Source organism: Eulemur rufifrons, chromosome 7, assembly GCF_041146395.1.
Source record: "Eulemur rufifrons isolate Redbay chromosome 7, OSU_ERuf_1, whole genome shotgun sequence".
NCBI lineage: Eukaryota > Metazoa > Chordata > Mammalia > Primates > Lemuridae > Eulemur > Eulemur rufifrons.
Window position 1 is genome coordinate 195,277,309 of NC_090989.1, and position 20,640 is coordinate 195,297,948.

General features: G+C 43.5%; 1 pseudogene; it reads left to right on the top strand.

Moving 5' to 3' along the window:
- Nucleotides 1-13,851: 13,851 nt before the first annotated feature.
- On the top strand, nucleotides 13,852-14,522 carry LOC138385888 (gremlin-2-like; annotated as a pseudogene).
- Nucleotides 14,523-20,640: the final 6,118 nt, after the last annotated feature.

Consider the following 20,640-nt stretch of genomic DNA (forward strand, 5'->3'; position numbering starts at 1 on the left):
GGTGTCTGTAATGGGTAGTGTATGAGTGTGATGTGTGGTGTGTGCAATGTGTGGTGTATGAGTGTGTGTGATGTGTGATGTGTGGTGTGTGCAATGTGTACTGTATGAGTGTGTGTGATCAGTGTGATGTGTGGTGTCTGTAATGTGTGTTGTATAAGTGTGTCATGAGTGTGGTCTGTGGTGTTTGTAATGTGTGGTGTATGAGTGTGTGTGATGAGAGTGGTGTTTGGTGTATGTAGTGTGTGGTATATGAGTGTGGGTGATGAGTGTGTTGAGTGGTGTGTGTAATGTGTGGTGTATGAGGGTGTGTGATGAGTGTAGTGTGTGATGTGTGTAAGGTGTGGTATATCAGTGTGTGTATGAGTGTGGTGTGTGGTGTGTCTAATGTGTGGTGTATCAGTGTGTGTGATAATTGTAGTGTGTGGTTTGTGTAATGTGTGGTGTATGAGTGTGTGTATGAATGTGGTGTGTGGTGTGTGCAATCCGTGGTACATGAGTGTGTGTATGAGTGTAATGTGTTTAATGTGTCTTGCAGGAGTGTGTGATGTGTGTCATGTGTAGTGCATGATTTATGTGTGTGTATGAGTGTGGTGTGTAGTGTTGTAATGTGTTTTATGAATGTGTGTGATGAATGTGTTGTGTGGTGTGTGTAATGTGTGGTATATGAGTGTGTGTGATCAGTGTGGTGTGTGGTGTTTGTAATGTGTCCTGTTTGAGTGTGTGTATGAGTCTGGTGTGTGGTGTGTGTAATGTGTCATATATGAGTGTATGAGTGTGGTTGTGGTGTGTGTAATGTGTGGTGTATGAGTCTGTATATGAGTGTGATGTGTGTAATTTGTGGTATGTGAGTATATGAGTCTCCTATGTGGTGTGTGTAATGTGCGGTATGACTGTGTATGATGAATGTGCTGTCTGGTATGTTTAATGTGTGGTGTGAGTGTGTGTGATGAATGCGCTGTGCGGTGTGTGTAATGTGTAGTGTATGACTGTGTGTGAATAGTATTGTGGGTGGGGTGTGTAATATGTGGTATATGAGTGTTTGTATGAGTCTGATGTGTGAAATGTGGGGTATATGATTATCAGAGTGGTGTGTGGTGTGTGTAATGTGTGGTGTAAGCGTGTATGAGTATGGTGTGTGGTGTATGAGCGTGTGTGTGTGTGTGGTGTGTGGTGGGTGTAATGTGTGGTGTATGAGTGTGTGTGTATAAGTGGTGTGTGGTGTGTGTAACGTCTGGTATATGAGTGTGTGTGATGAGTGTGGAGTGTGGTGTGTGTAATGTGTGCTCTATGAGGGTGTGTGATCCGCGTTGTGTCTGGTGTGTGCCATGTGTTGTGTATGAGTGTGCATGATGAGTGTGGTGTGTTTGTGTGTAATTTGTGGTAAATGGGTGTGTGTATGAGTGTGGTGCACGGTGTGTGTAATGTGTCCTGTATGAGTGTGTGTATGAGTGTGGTGGGTGGTGTGTCTAATGTGTGGTGTATCAGTGTGTGTGGTAACTGTAGTGTGTGGTGTGTGTAATGTGTGGTGTATGAGTATATGTATGAGTGTGGTATGTGGTGTGTGTAATGTGTGGTGTTTGAGTGTATGTATGAGTGTGGTGTGTGGTGTGTGCAATCTGTGGTACATGAGTGTGTGTATGAGTCTAATGTGTGTTCTAGGAGTGTGTCATGTGTGTGATGTGTGGTGTATGTGTGTGTATGAGAGTGGTGTGCGGTGTGTGTAATGTGTGTTTTATGAGTGTGTGTGATGAGTGTGTTGTGTGGTGTGTGTAATGTGTGGTATATGAGTGTGTGTGATCAGTGTGTTGTGTAGGGTGTGTAATGTGTCATATATGAGTGTGTGTATGAGTGTGGTTGTGGTGTGTGTACTGTGTGGTCTATGAGTGTGACGTGTGGTGTGTGTAATGTGTGGTATATGAGTGTGTATATGAGTGTGATGTTTGTAATGTGTGTTTTATGAGTGTGTGTGATGGGTGTGTTGTGTGGTGTGTGTAATGTGTGGTATATGAGTGTGTGTATGAATGTGGTTGTGGTGTGTGTAATGTATGGTGTTTGAGTGTATCAGTGTGTGTATGAGTGTGACGTCGGGAGTGTGTAATGTGTTATATGTGTGTATGAGTGTGATGTGTGTAATTTGTGGTATATAAGTGTGGTATCTGGTGTCTGTAATGTGTAGTGTATGACTCTGGTGTGTGGTGTGTACAATGTGTGGTGTATTAGGGTGTGTGATGAGTGTCATGTGTGGTGTAATGTGTGGTCTATGAGTGTGTGTGATGAGTGTGATGTGTGGTGTGTGAAATGTGTGGTGTATGAGTGTGTGTGATCAGTGTGATGTGTGGTGTGTGTAATGTGTGTTGTATAAGTGTGTCATGTGTGGTCTGTGCTGTTTGCAATGTGTGGTATATGACTGTGTGTGATGAGTGTGTTGAGTGGTGTGTGTAATGTGTGGTGTATGAGGGTGTGTGATGAGTGTAGTGTGTGGTGTGTGAATGTTGTGGTATATCAGTGTGTATAAGTGCGGTGTGTGGTGTGTGTATTATGTCCTGTATGAGTGTGTGTACGAGTGTGGTGAGTGGTGGGTGTATTATGTCGTATATGACTGTGTGTATGAGTGTGGTGTGTGGTGTCTCTAATGTGTGGTGTATGAGGGTGTGTGATGAGTTTGGTGTGTGGCGTGTTAAATTTGTGGTATATGGGTGTGGGTATGAGTATGGTTCGTGGTGTGTGTAATGTGCCCTGTATCAGTGTATGTACCAGTGTGGTGAGTGGTGTGTGTAATGTGTCGTATATGACTGTATGAGTGTGGTGTGTGGTGTGTCTAATGTGTGGTGTATGAATGTGTGTATGAGTGTGATGTGTGTAATTTGTGGTATATGACCGTGAGTATGAGTGTGGTACGTGGTGTCTGTAATGTGTGGTGTATGAGTGTGGTGTGTGGTGTGTGTAATGTGTGGTGTATGAGTGTGTGATGAGTGTGATGTGCGGTGTGTGCAATGTGTGGTGTATGAGTGTGTGTGATCAGTGTGATGTGTAGTGTGTGTAATGTGTGTTGTATAAGTGTGTCATGTCTGGTCTGTGCTGTTTGCAATGTGTGGTATATGACTGTGTGTGATGAGTATGGTGTGTGGTGTGTGTAATATGTGGTATATGAGTGTGTGTGTTGAGTGTGTTGAGTGGTGTGTGTAATGTGTAGTGTATGAGGGTGTGTGACAAGTGTGTGTGGTGTGTGCAAGGTGTGGTATATCAGTGTATGAGTGTGGTGTGTGGTGTGTGTATTGTGTCCTGTATGAGTGTGTGTACGAGTGTGGTGAAGGGTGCGTGTAATGTGTCATAAATGACTGTATGAGTGTGGTGTGTGGTGTCTCTAATGTGTGGTGTATGAGGGTGTGTGATGAGTGTGGTGTGTGTTGTGTGTAATTTGTGGTATATGGGTGTGTGTATGAGTGTGGTGTGTGGTATGTGTAATGTGTCCTCTATGAGTGTGTGTATGAGTGTGGTGTGTGCAATCTGTGGTACATGAGTTTGTGTGAGTGTAATATGTGTAATGTGTGTTGGAGTATGTGATGTGTGTGATGTGTGGTGTGTGGTGTATGTGTATTTGTGTGGTGTGTGGTGTGTGTAATGTGTGATGTATGAGTGTGTGTATGAGTGTGACGTGTGGTGTGTGTAATGTGTTATATATGAGTGTGTATATGAGTGTGATGTGTGTAATTTGTGGTATATGAGTGTATGAGTGTGGTATGTGGTGTGTATGTGTGGTATATGAGTGTGAATGAGTGTGATGTGTGTAATTTGTGGTAATGAGTATCAATATGAGTGTGGTATGTGGTGTGTGTAATGTGTGGTATGAGTGTGTGTGATAAGTGTAGTGTGTGGTTTGTGTAATATGTGGTGTATGAGTATGTGTATGAGTATGGTGTGTGGTGTGTGTGTGGTGTATGAGGGTGTGTGATGAGTGTGGTGTGTGGTGTGTTCAATCTGTGGTACATGAGTGTGTGTACGAGTGTGATGTGTGTAATGTGTGATGTGTGTGATGTGTGTTGTGTGGTTTGTGTGCATATGAGTATGCTGTGTGGTGTGTTTAATGTGTGTTTTATGGGTGTGTGTCATGAGTGTATTGTGTGGTGTTTGTCATGTGGTATATGAGTGTGTGATCAGTGTGTTGTGTGGTGTGTGTAATGTGTCGTATATGAGTGTATGAGTGTGGTTCTTGTGTGTGTAATGTGTGGTATATTAGTGTGTGTATGAGTGTGATGTGTGCAATTTGTGGTATATGAGTGTGAGTATGAGTGTGGTATGTGGTGTGTGTAATGTGTGGTGTATGAGTGTGTGTATGAGTTTGGTGTTTCGTGGCTTCAGAGCCGCCCTGTGAACTCGCACACCACGGGAGCCGCTTGGGTGGCCCGCGCCGTGGACCACCATATGGCGCGCCCTGCCCAGTAGGCACCCATGACCTGCTTCAGAGACGCCCTGTGACCCCGCACAGCACGGGCCCCATTCGGGCGGCCCGCATGGCCGCCTTCGGAGCCCACGTGTGACCGCACAGAAGGTGGGCACTGCACGGTCGTGACTCATGGCCAGCTTCAGAGCCGCCTTGTGAAAGCGCAGACCACGGGCACCACTGGTACGGCACGCATGGACGGTTTCGGAGCGGCCATGTGACCGCGCAGAGCGCGGGACCCCCCCTTGGGCGGCACTCCGGACCTGCTTCAGAGCCGCCCTGTGACTGCGGAGACCGCGGGCCACACTAAGGCGTCCCCCATCGACGGCTTCAGAGCCGCCGTGTGACCGCGCACACCGTGGACGCCGCACGAGCGCGTCGCATGGGGGGCTTCGGAGACGCCCTGTCAGTATGCAGACCGCGGGCCCCGCTGGGGCGGGCCGCATGGCCGGCTTCGGAGCTGCTGTGTCACCGCGCCCGGGCGGTCACACTGGGGCTCGGAAGCCCGCCATGCGGGCCACCCGAGCGGGCCCCGAGGTGTGGGCGGTCACACGGCGGCTCTGAAGCCAGCCACGAGGGCCACCCGAGCGGGACCCGCGGTGTCCGCTGTCACAGGGCTGCTTACGCGTGCCATGCGTGGCGCCCGAGCGGTGCCCGCGGTCTGCAAGATCACACGGCGGCTCTGAAGCCCGCCATGCGGGCCGCAGGAGCCGGGCCCATGGTGTGCGCGGTCACATGGCGGCTCTGAAGCCGGCCGTGTTTCTTTTCTTCTGGCTGTTTCTTCTCATTCTTCTCTTCTGGTTCCTCCTTTTCTGTGTGACTTTTTAAGGTTGGAGGGCCCCAGAGCTGTGTTCTTACCTCTCGTTCTTCTCCCATTCTGTCTAAATATGTTCATCTTCCACCCAACTTTAAACATTGTTGCTCACCCGATGTTTACATCGCGCTCTCACCTCACCTTTAGACTTATATTCAACAACTTACCTGAGTTTTCCACTTGGATATCTGACAGACATCTCAAACTTAATGTGGCCAAAATTAAATCCTTGATTTCTACCCCAACCCCTCTGTTCCTCTAGTCTTTCTTACTTCAAAAACTTTGCTTCACTCTCACATCTAATGGAATATACATCCTGTTCTTTTATCCCTGAAACATGTCCTAAAGTCATTTTGCTCTCTTCTTCTCCACTGTTATCACCCTAGCCCAATCCACCATGACTCCTCACTTACAGATTATTGCAATAGCCTCCTAAATGGTCTTCCACTTCCATTCTCACCAACATACCTTCCTTTCTCTGTAAAGCAGTAACTATTCTAAGTTTTCGAGACATAAAATTAGATCATGTCAATTTGCTACTTTAAACCCTGTAATGGCTTCTCACTAAACATACAATAAAATCCAAACACTTTATCGTAGCTCATTGGGCCATTCATGAACTGGTCTCCATCTGCCTCATTCTCATCTCTTGATACTTTCCTGCTAGTCCACTAGGCTCTAGCCACACTGGCCTTTGTCTTCTAAGGGCGGGACAAGTTTGTCCCCATCCTGGTTCATCCCTATGCTACCTGTTCCCTCTTCCAAGAAATCATCCCTTCTTGCTATTGGGGCCTCAGGTTGTATCCTCCTCCTCAGAGAGGTGCCCGCAACCTCTCAATCTAATGACATCCTAGCCCAAATCATTCTCTCTCCCATTATCTTGTTTTATGTTCTTCACAGTACTTCCTGCTACCTGAAAATATCTTACTTTTATGTCATTTACGATTTTATATCTGTATACCATTATTAGAATGTAACTTCTAGGAAAGGTGGGGCCATCTCTGCTGTATTCCTAGTGCCTGAAACATACCTGGCGCATGGTAGGTTCACAATAAGTATTTGTTGAGAACGAATTACTTTATGTCTAGTTGGAAGTGCTGAAGTGGAGTACTTTAAAACAGAGATCTCAGGAACAGTGATTGGGATTATAGAGAATATTAAATGTCTACTAATATGAGGGCATTAACTTTTCAAATTTTAAGGGAAATTTGTAACAAATTCTTACCAAGAAACTGAACTATGAATGTGTGTTACATGAAAATTTTATATGGAATGATTTTTAAGACTTTTCTTATATATAGTGCTTAAAACAAGTAGGATCTCAGATGTTATATTGCTTTTATCATTTTTCTTTAAAATCAATGTCTCAGGGAAGTAAAAATGTATTTCATTTAACAGAGAGAAAATTGTATTGAATTATTAAAGTCTGATCATTAAAGTCCTCTGCCTACATGTCATGTAACAGAAAGCTCATGTAAAAAACCCAGAATTATTGGGAGGGCTTGTTAAAAAACAATTTGCTGGGCTCCAAAGCACCCTATCTCCACTTCAGAGTTTCTAATTCAGTAGGTCTGGGTAGTGGAGTAGGAGGGAGGGTGCAAACATTTGCATTTCTTCCCAGGTGATGTTGATACTATTAGTCAGGGAACCTCCCTTTAAGAAACTCTGATCAAGATTAATAGCAGTTGTGAAAGGAGGAAAAGGGCTTAGTAGTAGGAAAACAGGTGTAGTTATTACCTCCAGAATTATTCTACTACCTTGTTCCTAAGTTATCCAAACAAATCATTTCTTTACATTTTATAATTTTGTATTAATATTGAAGGATATCCTATTTGCTGCTAAGATGTTTCCCTAATTAATAGGTATCTATTTCACACACCGTTAGATGTTTTCATACTAATGCTCTATCCACATATGTTCTTCATTCTGCACCAGCAAATTCTTCTCTGTATTTATGTTGAGAAGAACCAACCTCACATAATCTTCCATTGCCTCTCACTGTTCCCCTGCATTGAAACAGTAACTGGGTCTTCAGCAAAAATCTATTCTGCTTAAAAACCATTTGCCTGAGCAAAGATCACCATGAAATGGTTGGATAGGTGTCCTGAGAAGATGGAAAGTTGATCAATGCTCTTTTCTCTGCCGCTGCTCAACTTCTGTCTGGTCTGCTGGCTCCTCCACTGGGTCAGGAGTTCTGAAGTGTCAGTTTCCACACTCATTCTTATTAGGGGCTGCAGCAGCTTCCTCATCCGTCTTTCCCTGGACCACAGACATTTGATTTCCAAAACAGATACAGTCGCCCCTAAGTATCCAAGGGCAATTGGTTCCAGGATGCCCTGTAGATACCAAAATCCACAGATGCTCAAGTCTCTAGTATAAAATGGCATACATTCGCATAAAAGCTGTGTACATCCTTCTGTATACTCTATCATCTCTATATCACTTATAATACCTAATACAATGTAAATGCCACTTAAATAGTTGTTATGTTGTATTTTTTGCATTATTTTTATTGTTGTATTATTTTTTATTGTTTAGCATTTTTCCCCAAATATTTTTGATAAGCTGTTGGTTGAATCCACTGACGTAGAACCCATGGTTATAAAGGGCCGACTATACTCAAACTCACCAAATATTAGAGTTCAGAAGTCTCTTGGTGACCAACTAATTCTACTTCTAGTTACCTATCTCATTGCAATAACCTAAAGTGAACATGTACACAAGTTTCATAGCAGTATTCCTTACAAAATTGAAAATTAGAAGCAACCTAAGGAGAAGAATAGTTAAGTACTCTGAACACACATATGTGTTACATTATATAGTCATTGAAAGTTGTTTGTATTTCTCATTAATGTTTTCTGATTTCTCTCCAAATGTTCTACAAATAGCAACAGAACTTTTGTAACCAAATTGAAATTATTTTAAGGAAAACAGATTAAGTTTTTTTTAAAAGAAAAGCAAATTAACTTGGATCATACTATAGTGCCACTTTCCACCCAATGCAGATGTCTCTTTTTTGTCTCCTTGAAGAATAATCACAAAACCTTCATTGACATATTTTCTCAGAGATAATGAGCCTAATAGGCTGCGAATCAATCCATACACTTTTTTTGTTTATGAGAATAATGTTTGATTTTTATTGATTTAGACTTAACCACGAACTGAATTCATTCATCAAATAGTTTTAAAGCAAGTAGAATTTTTTAAAATCTCCATTTCAAATAATTCCTCTGCTAATTTGTTTCTTTTAATTGAGGTGAAATTCATATAACATAAAATTAACCATTTTAAGGGCACAATTCAGTGGCCTTCAGTACCTTCACAAAGTTTTGCAACCACCAGTTCTATCCAGTTCCAAAACATTTTCATTGCCCCCCAAAGCAACTGTGTACTCATTAAAATGAGTCATTGCCCCTTCCTCCCTCCACCCCCGGCCCCCGGCAACTACCAATCTGCAATGTCTCTGTGGAGTTATGTATTCTGGATACTGTTCACCTTGTGTGTGTTTCTGTGTGTGTGTGTGTGTGTGTGTGTGTTTTAAATTTATTTGATTTTATGTTTAAATTTTTAAAATTTCTTTTAAGTTTCAGAATATTTTGGGGGTACACACACTTTGGTTATGTATATTGCCTTTCATTGCCCAAGTCAGAGCTACAAGTGTGTCCATTCCCCAGAAAGCGTGCACTGCACCCATTAAGTGTAATTTACCCATCCCCCCTCACCCCTCCCACCTGCCTGACACCTGATGAATGTTACTTTCATATGTGCACATAAATGTTGATCAATTAGTGCCAATTTAATGGTGAGTACATGTGGTGCTTGTTTTTTCCATTTTTGTGATACTTCACTTAGAATAATCTGCTCCAGCTCCATCCAGGATAATATAATAGGTAGTTTATCATTTTTTATGGCTGAGTAGTACTCCATGGTGTACATATATCACATTTTATTAATCCACTCATGTATTGGTGGGCACTTGGGTTGTTTCCACGTCTTTGCAATTATGAATTGTGCAGCTATAAACATTTAGGTGTAGATGTCTTTATTATAGAATGTCTTCTCTTCCTTTGGGTAAATACCCAGTAATGGAATTGTTGGATTAAATAGTATTAATAGTTCTACTTTTGTTTTTTTGAGGTATCTCCATATTACTTTCCACAGAGGTTGTGCTAGTTTGCAGTCCCACCAGCAGTGTATGAGTGTTCCTATCTCCCTGCATCCAGGCCAACATTTGTTGTTTTGGGATTTTTGATAAAAGCCGTTCTCACTGGAGTTAAGTGATATCTCATTGTGGTTTTGATTTGCATTTCCCTGATCATTAGAGATGTTAAGCAGTTTTTCATATGTTTGTTGGCCATTAATCTGTCTTCTTTTGAATAGTTTCTGTTCATGTCCTTTGCCCACTTTTTAATCCCAAGATATAAAAGCATCCTCATATAGCCGTCTGACCTTTGACAAAGCAGACAAAAACATACACTGGGGAAAAGAATCCCTATTCAATAAATGGTGCTGGGAAAACTGGATAGCCATATGTAGAAGACTGAAATGGGATCTTACTCTCACAAAAATCAACTCACGATGGGTAGCAGGCTTAAACCTAAGAGATGAAACCATAAAGAATTTTAGAAGAAAACATTGGAAACCCTCTTATATATAATCAGCCTATGCAAAGAATTTATGAACAAGACCCCAAAGGCAATCACAGCAACAACAAAAATAACTAAGTGGGACCTGATCAAATTAAAAAGCTTCTGCACAGCCAAGGAAAGAAACAATCATTAAAGCAAATAGACAACCTACATAATGGGAGAAAATATTTCCATGCTACACATCCAATAAAGGGCTGATAACTAGAATCTGTATAAAAGTCAGGAAAATTAACTACTTGCCTTTTAAAGGGCTATAGTTGTTATTTTTAAAAACTCACATATTGAGTAAGAATACTTCTCCCTGTCTGTTCATTGGCCCTAGCTTGGCTCTGGAGTAGCCCAGTGGGGCTTAACTGTGGCTTCCACATGACAGCCCTTCAAATATTTGGCTGCAACTCTGAGGAATCGTGGTCCCTTGACACTCCATCCTTCCCATCCCTGGGACTTCCACCAAATACATATAATTTTCTTTATGTCGAATACACAGAATTCCTTCTATGACCCTTCTGCCATAATAGATACTGCCTGTGGATTCTCTTCAACTGTTTAACCTCCTGCTCAATGTGCATTGCCTGAAAGAGATCCAAACTTTGTGGAAAATTGGAAGGAGAGGGGGCAGGGAGGTCATGAGAATCAAATGAGCTGGTTCCTGGGCAGACTTCTCACTGCCCAGACATGAATGTCAACCTTCGCTATGGCTGAGTCGCAGCGAACTGGGGCCCTCTCCCAACAATGCCGTCCATAGAGCTCAGAAGCCACAGCGCGCAGGCTTGGGAAGAAAGGCGTCCTAAGTGGAAACACACGTCACAGTTACTTGCAAATCATCTCCCTCACATCTTCCTGTCACAAATCATTAAAGAAATCCTCTACTCTAAACATGGGAAAACTACTCAAAGAAAGGAGAGACGTCAGATCTAAATTTCAATTAACGTTAACTCTGATTGCTATGTATCACTGCATTAGTCTCTGGTCCTTATTAATGAGGATGTAATTAGTGAAGTGTTCCCTGGGCAATAGACCAGAGCCTAGATAATTATATTCTAGACAAATAATTTAGGCTTTGTTTTTCAGAGTACGGGGTGCTTGCTAAACATGTCATTTCTCATGTCCCAGCTCAGATCTTGAGTATCTGAATTTCCACGGTGTGTGGACCTGGGTTCTGCATTTTTAACAAGTTCCCAGGTGTGTCTTGTCTATAACGAAGGTTGAGGTCCGTTTATATTAATAAAAGAAAAAGAAAGCCCTTTATTGAATTTGTGTTGCACACAAATAATAGATATTATTACTAGAACTTGCTCTACGGGAAAATGTGCCAATCCTTATGCTTGGAAACAATATATTAGAAAATGTTTGATAAGCTTGGCTTAAGGTAAAACTGGTTCTGTTGGATGTTAACAAGAAACATGCTCTACCAGTACTTCAAAAGTTCAGTAGAAGTCCTTTTCATTTACATTATTTATAATTAGGCTGATCCAAGGAAAGATCTAAACAGAGTTATAAAAGGCAGAATGGACACCAAACATTATGAGCACATGTGCACTCAGTAAATATTTGCTGGATGAATGGTACACTTAAATTTGCTTTATTTCCCAAATAAAAGGCAAAGGAATGATTCCTCTAACCTCCTAGGCTTTCCCCTTCTCAAATATAACTTCTGCCATTTCTCTGAAACATTAGATATTCTTTCATTTATTCAATAACTATTTATTGGTCATCTACTATGTGCTGGCGTCTGTGCTGAGTTCCAGAGAAATGGTGGTGAACACAACAGACTTGGTCTCTACCCTGATGGAGTTTTCCATCACAGAGGAGTAGTAAGTTAGGTATTTTGGGAAAAGATTAATTATTTGACCAACAAGGGAAATCTCAGAAAAAGTAGAGGGAATCTCAAACCCAGGCACCAGTGTGGTACGTGCCTCATTACGTTTAGCTTTTCAGGGTATTTTGGGCTCCTGATGTTGAAGTTCAGAAAACACTTTTTATCCTCTCCACATGGTTCCATTTACTTCATTCAGAACAGATCCTTAAATATTTGGAAGGCTAGATGAATTATAGTTTATCAGCAATGGTTTAAAGCATAACAAACAGGATTTAGTACACATTATCTTCACTTCTCCCTCACTGTCTTCCTTGTTCCCACTCACCCCCACCCAGGGGAGATTCTTCCCCCAAGGTGACTCCTATCCACACAGTAAAGACTTTTCTATCTTTACCCCACCTGTCTTCTTCCAGCCTTTGCTGTTCCTGCTTTTCCTTGTCTGCCTTTGTAAGTTTCTTTTCCTTTCTCCCTTGAGAAGCTGGTGGTCCTCAGAGTTTGATTCACAAACTTTTCTTACCCAACCCCTGAGTGATCTTATTACCCCACATAGCTGTCTCCGAGACGTCTTTCTTTCCTTGTGCCATAGAAACTGCCTGTCCCCAACAACCAGCTCTTCCTCTGATCCTCCCTAAGCTGGTGAAAACCAGCCCCAGACCTATCTGTCAGAGTGTCTGATGTGCTTTGAGAACTAATAAATATGTGCTACTAACATTAGCATGGACAAATTTATGACATTTATTAACAATTTGAGGAAATCAACATGCTAATATTAAATTTTAGTCATACTCTGGGCTGATAAATATAATATTATGACTAATATTCACTATTATAACTATATAATGACATATAGGGAGATTATTGTTGCATGTCCACTTTAGGGGGTGCATGTAAAAGGAATGGGAGTTTATTCAGTTCTGTAAGTGGTAAAATACGCAGAGAGGGAGTGAATAAACATGAAGACGATGCTGATGACAACAGCTCTGTTGGGAGCTACAGCTGTGAAACGAGATGGGTGTCATCTCTGTTGCTGGGTAATTAGTAGTGTTGCTTGAGACTACTCAAGAAACTACAAACATTGAAAGTGTGAATTAAACTTTGAAGTCCATCTTTCCCTTTAGTCAGACTTTGGTTTGCCTCCTAGAAGACACATTTCAGACAGAGTAAGACTCATTTCTCTGCGATTCCCATCCCCGTTGAACTTGTGTGATAGTATCCTAACACAAAGACTGAAAATAAAATACATTCCTGTAAGCAAGCTTTGCATTGGCATCAGATAGTTTTAATGCAACCTGGAAAATTTCTCTGTTCACTACCAGGAATTGGTTTTCACCATGAGAATCTAATTTATGACTCATTTGAATGATTTGAATATCTGTGCACAGATGTCCCATGCTATATGTTATATATTATTTATAAGTAATGCTAAGCAGAGATGCAACAATTTTCCTAATCTATGTCCATTTCTAACTCATCTTTAAGAAACTTGTGAACCACACCCACCTTCCTTCTACTTTTTACTTATTAATTTTTCTAATCATATCCATGTCTAGTGGTTAATTTTGATGGCTCCGGAGGTAGATGCCTGGCTTTAAATCCTGGGCGGTTGCTCAGGGGTTGTGTGACCTTGGGCAAATAACTCAACCTCTGTGGGCCTCAGTTTCCTTCATTATAGAGAAGGATAATAATACCACCTCCCACTTCAGGCTGTTTTTAGGATCAAATGAAATATCTATCACCTAGAACATACTAAAACACAGTAAATGTTGGTTATTAACTATTATTGGTGCTTCTGCAAACTGGCTCGAGCTATCTCTTGACAGCGTTTACTTTGCAATTCTGTGTTTGTTCAACATGTGTGTGTTTCCTAATTGTATTATAAATTACTTGCTGACCATTTTGTCCTCTCCTTGTCTTGGGACATTACCTGGGGTGCCATCAACAGCAGTACACAAGTGTACTATTTAGTCACTTCTCGCCTCCACCTGCCGCTGGGCAACTAGTAGTCAGCCACGCCCCACCTGTCACTTCTCGAAATAAAACAACGCTACAGCCTTAAAAGGAAAACTGCCGAACGCGCACTCCAGCGGCCTTCCCAACCAACCCCTCTAACTCTTCTTCTCGTTGCAGAATGTTCCAGAGGCTTTCCCTGTTCTTATTCCTGGTGGCCGTGCTGGTGACGGTGGCAGAAGCCCGGAAGAACTGGCCGGCGGGCGCCATCCCGTCGCCTTACAAGGACGGCAGCAGCAACAACTCAGAGAGATGGCAGCACCAGATCAAGGAAGTGCTGGCCTGCAGCCAGGAGGCCCTGGTGGTCACCGAGCGCAAGTACCTCAAGAGTGACTGGTGCAAGACGCCACCGCCGCGGCAGGCGGTGAGCGAGGAGGGCTGCCGCAGCCGCACTGTCCTCAACCGCTCCTGCTAGGCCAGTGCGACTCCTTCTACATCCCGCCGCGCGTGAAGAAGGAGGAGGAGTCCTTCCAGTCCTGCGCCTTCTGCAAACCCCAGCGCGTCACCTCCGTCCTCGTCCTCGTGGAGCTCGAGTGCCCCGGCCTGGACCCGCCCTTCCGACTCAAAAAACTCCAGAAGGTGAAGCAGTGCAGGTGCATGTCGGTGAACCTGAGCGACTCGGAGAAGCAGTGGGCGCCCCGGGAGGGCGGGCGCAGCGCCGCTCTGCACGCGCCCCAGCCGCTGAGTCGCGCAACCACCGCCGCGGCCGCCCCGTCCCCGTCCTCCGACCCCACTCACGCGCTGCCTGGTGCCCCCCACCCCCTCAGCGGCAAGCACGTCTCTTGGGGCTGACGGTGTCCTTGTCCAGAGCGTGGACCCACTGCAAGTGGAGCTTTGCTGATGGGTCCCTGAACGACCCTGGGCCCCACCAGAGCCTCCCGAACCGGGTTGTGGATCAGGCCCGAAGGAAAAGGCTGGAAAACCACCTCCACCCGCCACCCAGCCGTCGGAGAGGATCTTTCAGGTGATGCGCTGTTAGTCCGGCAATGATGTTTCCACCGTGTGGAAAAGCGAGTATTTCCCTGGCCTCCCCCTACACTCCGGCTCGCCCCTCTCCCGCGTGCAGCGGACGGCGAAGGATGGGTCACTCTGCTGAGCTGTCCCCAAACCTCTCCCGCAGGTCCCTGGACCGCTGGCTGGGCTGGGCGTGCTCCCTCTGTGACCCGGAGGCTGCCCTCGGCCTCTGCTGTCACGCGACTATGGACAAGTCACATGGACATGGACAGGGGGTCTCTTCGCAAACCTGATACCAAGAAGACAACTTGAGCCACTTGGATCCCGAAGTGGCCTTCCCTGGGGACCTTGCTCACAGCAGGCCACACCCTTCCCCACCTTGAGCCACCATCACCCCTTCTTCCTCACTGTCCCCCCAACCCCCTTGTGGAGAGAAGACGAACTCTGGTGTGCATGCTATTACTGCTGCAGTTAGAATATCATCACACACAAAGGTCTCTGTATTAACGCTGGTTTTATAATTGACCTATATTGTAAAGAGCTGTTAAAAAAAAAAAAAAGTATTATAGACCTATCCATATATTTTTCACATGTTTTTCCTCTGGCTTTGCAGCACAATTTTGAGCAAGGAGGACAGCAGGTGATGATCTGCCCAGAAGGTGTTTTTAACTCAGAAATAACGCCTGGTCAGCAGTTCACTGTCATGCACCTATTTTAGATTGGGCAGGGAGATGGGTGGAATCGGATATGATTTTGACTATTACGACACGGAAGCTACTAAAGCATTGTAGCACAATGTAGAAATCAGGTTGGGACGGATGGGTGTTGGGAGGGGAGTCCTTTGGGAAGTTATTAACCCCAAACTCAAAAGCCTGCCCATGCGGGGTGAGAAGGCATGCTATTTTCACTGCCATGACACTAAGCCAAAAAAAAATATATATTTCCTCTTAAAAGGAGGAGACATTTAACAATATAAGGAGTCAGGCCACTTTGTGGTATAGGAAGAAGGGTGGACTATAATATATAGAACAGTAATCTAGTTGAATTGTCCTGCAGAAAACAACTCGCTTTCTTTTCAAAGTATAGACTGTACCAAGGTCACCTTTCACTTTAATAAGGAATTGTTGAAGTTTCCATGTTGTGGACTCTTGATATAAAGAAGTAGAGATAGTTTATTTTCCAGCAAAATGATCCTTTCTTTGGGTCCCTTTGCTAAAATGTCCTAGGAAGGCTTCCCTGTGAGTAGTGTGTATGGAATCTAACTAATGTGACCGAGATGCCCCTGGTGGGAGTCAGCATGCTTTGCAAACTCTTCACTGGTGTCTCCCTAGCCAAGGGGGCTCCTGTCAAGGGGGCGGTTCCCTAGTATGTGAGAGAGACCCTCTCCAAGCATCTCTGGGGACTGAAGCTTCCTGACACTAGGCAGTGGCAGTAGATCTAGAGACATTCACCTAGAGAGCACGATTGGGCTTGGGTGTGTTGGTGGATCTATTTCAGGTCTCTGCACTGCGAGGCTCTTTCCTGTTACTTCTGTAACACCATGAGACCCAAGCAGCCTGTGCTGTTGGAAAGTGCTTGGCTTCGTAAATGGGTAAACACAGCCTGAAACCAGGAGGCAGAAATGAAAAGAAATCTTGACGGGCTGGAACCTGGGGATGGAGAGAAAAAGTAGAGAGGGTGTCCAAGGGCAGAATTGATTTTTGCATTTAGCGGAAAACCTCAAGTCAGACTCAGTGGCAGAATGCCCAGCAGGAGCGCTGCAAGGGAGGCAATGTGATCACGTGATCAGAATGGAGGCTAAGGGGGTGCAGTAGGAGGGGAGTGGAGGGGAGTCTCTGCCCCAACTGCGAAGCCAGCCCCTATCATGTTATTAACACAGAACCCACCCAGATAGGGGGAAGACCAAGCTGAGGATTTGCAGAATGCAAACATGAGCACACTCTCTGTTAAACCCAGCTGTGGGTGTAGCAGTGAAAGCAATATGGTATGCTGCAGTGTTAAGCTCCTTCTGGAGGCTGTTGTATGTACAAAGTTTACCTTCTAATGGCTCCAATTGTATTTAATTGGTTTTTTTTGTTGTTGTTGTTGTTGTTCTTTTTATAAATGAAGAAAATCTATAAGTATAATGTAATTATTTTATAGGTATACTATTAAATTATAGAACAAATAAAGATACTCTAGGGTTATATGTGATCCCGGTGTTATGTGCCATAAAAGTGGAATTCTGAACTTGTTGCAATGAACAGTGAAGGAACCCCGTGCATTCAGAGTGCTTTTGTCTGACACAGTGAGTTCAAGCCCTAGCCAGTTGTCACACCGTCTCCTTAGTGTGCTGGCATCTTCAATGAGATTCAGAATCAGGCATCCAAGGAGCAGAGGTGGTGGGTGGGGCTCTCAAGCCTGGTCTTTGGGAGCTTCCAAGGCTCTTCCAGATCTCCCGCCACCCAAAGACAGAATGTTCTCACTGTGCTCTCTGAATAAGAAACACTGAACAAGGAAGCCTTGAGAAATTCCTGCAAGTAGACGTCTGCACTGTTACGCTCCTCTTCTGTTTAGCAGCCAGTGCACACCACACCTGTCTCTTCAACAAGCCAGAATGTGTCCTTAGTTTTGTTTCTTTCCACATTGACTTCTCATGGGTTTCAACATTTCTTAATTTAAATATTTGTTAGTTTCACAATGTCTCCATTTTTCTACTAATTGACTTATCTGCCGTTCAAGAAACTCAATTATCAATAAAAAATAAAAGCCTTAAGAAAATTGCACACGGTTGATTCACTGTGTGGACTTCAAAGGAATTAAATTCAACTTATTAATAAATAATTCATCTCAATTAGTAAATGGGACAGAATAGTCCACTTTGGGATTCCAATTTGCTTATTTTTGAAGTTGGCTGACTAATTTTTAATTTATAAAGTCAAGGAAAATGAATTTTTGCTATTGCTCAAACAACATAGAATGTATGTATTCCTAGAAAGCTTACCTAATGATTAATCTAGCACCACTGATTATTAATGTCTGCATAGGAGATAACAGTAAGACCAAATCATAAATAATGCAATTAAAACTTATTGATCATCATGTTATCTTCTGAATCCTACTTAATCTTCAACCTTGCTTCCCTCTCTCCCCAATTCCACTACCACTACTCCTCATGCACAGCAGGCAGCCCATCCACTTGACCAAAAGCCAAATACGGGAAACCATGCAGTTTTTATTGTTGTCCTTTGTATTCATTTGTGTTTCTGGCTTCTCCAGTATTCAGTCTAGAATAGGAGGCAAAACAAACAAAACCAGAGAACTTACTGCCGTATCGATCCTTGAATCCTGAGTTTCCTACCTGGTCTGCACCCTTTTCTCCACCTTTTAGAATCTTCTTATGTTAGTTTTATAAATGTATATATACAATGTCTAGAGATTTTTAGTGGGAGGAATAGAAAAAATGTGTCTACTCCATCTTGCCCAGAATCAGAATACCCCTGAATCTTTATAAGTTTTATCAGCCACTTGCTAAGGTGTATAGAGTGTGCAATTGCTAAGACCTCCAACATACCCCATATCTCTCATCTGGTCTCATCTGATAATCATATGGTGAATCAGGGTACTGTTTTACAGAATGTCCATAAAATCCAGGTCCCTCAGGTGTAAGAACTTACCCAGGCTGAGGCAAGACCATAAACATAAACTTGTTCATCCCATGGGAATGCAGAGAGCATCTAGTTCTCCTTCCTATAGGTACAGCAAAAACCCTCACATTTTCCAGATCAAGTTCTGGAGGTTGTTTTAATCTGCTCTAACAAAAAGAACACATTGAATACTGTAGCTACAGTATCTCCTGCCATGTTCCATTTGATTTTTATCGGAGCCAGCAAAATATGACAGGGGCTACAACAATATTAAAGTCTTTGAGAGTTTTGTTAATTTCCTCCATTCCTTCTGTAGTTCAGTATTATTTTTCTGATTTACTCATTTTGCTGTGGTGAGGAGCAGCTTTGGAAGCTTCCACATGTTCCTCACTACTGCAATAGTTCTTACTTAACAACCCCAAAAGTCAATATGAGGGTTCTTCAAACTGCCAAGAGTGTCCCTTCCAATCATGTATTTGGAAATCGGAAATTGGGGGAAGAATCACCAGGATGGTCCATGGACCGGTAGGCCCACTGAGAGCCAGACCTTAGCTAGGACGCTAGCAGCCCTGTGGGTCCCCACATCAGCAGGGAGCCATGGTGGTTCACTGGGGCACCAGGTTATTAGTGTCAGTTCAGTCCTTGTGTTCGGTAATTCTCAAAAATCTTGAGTATTCTTTTCTCCAAAGCATATTGACCTGAATAAGTGGTCGTTAAGTTCCCTGATTAAGGAGTGGGGAAATAATAAATTAATATATTTGCCCTGTTATTGCAAGGTTGTAAGAATCACCCACTCCTTCAGCCAGTGGAATCCAAGTCTGACCTGGAAACTAGGCAAGAGATTGTGCTTTTTATTGACCTACTGCCCTCTGCTTCTGATTATCCATTATTGATTTATTTTGACTGTGTAAATTAAGCAATACCCTTGTTGACTCCATGTCTATCTTGTCTCCAGGAACACCATGTTCTGTTCACATCTCCAACAGTCCTTTCACTGGAAGCCATTACAGTCCTATCATGCTTTGCAACACCTGTGCCCATATTACTTCTGGAAGCGAAGCATTACTACCTGGCTTATATTATTTTGAGATCTTGCTAGTCTCATGTCCATCAGGGAGCCTAGTTTTATAACAGCATCTCTTCCTACAGTTGTCCCTGGCCAACAGATGACAGCACTACTAAGCTGCTCACTAATGCTGTTGCCCTTCTCATGAGCACAGGCATCATTGCTTTGGGAAACAGAGACTTTACTAGAATATAGTTGGCTAGTGGGGTTTTTTTTGTTTTTGTTTTGTTTAGCTTTACATAGCAAATGCACTTTAGCATGCCCACTTCTCTGAGCCTTTGGATCCTTTTATCTACCTTGCATCATGAAAGTTTTTGCATTTCTGTTTCATTGAGTGTAGATCATGGCATTTGTGGCCCTCTAAGAATCGTCCTGGCAGCTTATTATCACCATCCCTGGGGGATTTGCCACAGTGTTAATCACGGGAGAGCACTCCCAGTGTGATAAGCATCCCTTATCCATCTTAATGTTCTGCTCCCCTTCCTTGATCCTGCAGACCGAGGACACATTCCCATGCTGCTTCTCCTGGCTCCTGCTGCAACTTCACTGTACATCCCCTCTCCTTCCTTAGCCCACCCCACACATCCCCAGTAGGGGCAGGAGCTTAACAACAGGCCTAAGTGGGTTCAAGGAAATTGGGAGTTTGAGAGTCTCCAGTGCAACTACTTGGGTACTTCCCTCCCAATTTCAGGGCTTCTACTTCTTCCCCATTCAGGTTCTAACCTTGGCACAGGAGACTTGCTGGAGATGAGAATCCAAATTTCTCTGAATCAGCACCCATTTTATAATTGAGTCCTTCTCTGACTGCAGGAGACTAGGGCCTAATTAAATGCTGCCAAAGAGACCCTATCTGTGGCTTTCATGCTGCACCAGAATTGGTGATTGATTAATCACCCTGAGTCTTTTATTATCTCTTCAACAAACCAGTGTCACTTGGAATAGGTATCCAATCTCAAAGTCCTTATGGTCACTCTGTCCCTCATAATTTTAAAACACCAAAGATATTGCACCAGTCAGTGAGTCCTCCCCACCATCATCCCATCCTAATTTACCCCTGGGTGAAGTTGTAACACATACTGCTACAGCCTGCCACGGGCTGGCCAGTGAGTGAGCCATCTCCACATCCGGTTGGAGTGTCCTTCCTTGGGCCGCTCCCGGACCTGCCTGTCTTAGACTGGTTTCCCAAACTCTGAGAAAGGGTTGTCAGCAGGTTTATGGGGGACTATTGCAGAGAAGAGACCTGTAAGGGTGTGAGGAAAACAGA